Source organism: Malurus melanocephalus, unplaced genomic scaffold (assembly GCF_030028575.1).
Source record: "Malurus melanocephalus ecotype Western Australia unplaced genomic scaffold, MMel_1.1 scaffold_1480, whole genome shotgun sequence".
Taxonomy (NCBI): Eukaryota; Metazoa; Chordata; class Aves; order Passeriformes; family Maluridae; genus Malurus; species Malurus melanocephalus.
In genome coordinates, this window is record NW_026624712.1 from 1 (window position 1) to 1,007 (window position 1,007).

Sequence of the window (1,007 nt, forward strand, 5' to 3'; positions counted from 1 at the left end):
GAATCAGGATTTGGGAATTGGGATTTGGGAATGGGGGATTTGGGATTTGGGAATGGGGAACGGGGGATTTGGGAATTGGGGATTGGGAATTGAGGAATGGGAACTGGGAATGGGGGAACGGGGATTGGGGGAATTGGGAATGGGAACAGGGGGAATCGGGAATTGGGATTTGGGAACTGGGGATTGGAAATGGGAGAATGGGGGAATGGGGGATTGGGATTTGGGAACTGGGAAACTGGGATTTGGGAATGGGGAACTGGGAATGGGAACGGAACCGGGGCTCTGAACCCAAGGATTCCCAGAGACAAATTCATGGTTTTACACAGAATTCCAGTTTATTGATTCCCAGTTTATTGATTCCTATTTCATTGATTTCCAGTTTATCGATTCTCAGTTTAATTTCACTTTATCCATTCCCAGTTCAGAGCTCTCCCCCAGCTGGAAAATGCAGAATTCCAGGGATTTCCCCAATTTTCCCCCTGGAACAGCAGGAACAGACCCCATCTCCAGGATCTCCCCTTTTTTGGGGGATTTTTTTCCTCAGACAAATCCCAGGAATATTTTCCCACCCGAAAACAGCCCCTGGATGTGTGGGATTCCCAGATTTCCCAGGATTTGGGGGATTTTCCCTTTCCTGCACCCCAATCCCAGCTGGAATTCATCCCAATTTTGGAATTTTCCCCCCAGATTTGCAAAGGGACCCCCCAACATGAGGAGATTTGCCTGGGGCTCTTCACCCTGGTCCTGACTGAGCCAGCCCAGGCACAGAAGGTGAGAAAAATCTGGGAAAATTTGGGATTTGGGAATTCCCAGAACACCTGGGATGGGTTCCGGGTATGGGAACTGAGCCCCACCAGGATCAGCCTAAAAATTGCCAGGAATTGGGTTTTTCCTGGGATAAAAGGGGATTTTCCTGGCTGGAATCCAAGGAAAAAGGCGATTCCCACCGGGCCTAAAGATTCCCATTCTGCTGGGAAACCTTTCCTGGAATTTTCCCCCTGGATTTT

General features: G+C 49.2%; 1 protein-coding gene across 1 annotated transcript in view; it reads left to right on the forward strand.

Moving 5' to 3' along the window:
- Nucleotides 1-652: 652 nt before the first annotated feature.
- The window catches only part of INTS3 (integrator complex subunit 3), a gene marked incomplete at its 3' end in the record, with an annotated part of 41,051 nt that continues 40,696 nt past the window's right edge, over nt 653-1,007 (forward strand). The window contains exon 1 of the mRNA XM_057387998.1: nt 653-771. The remainder of the gene's footprint in view (nt 772-1,007) is intronic.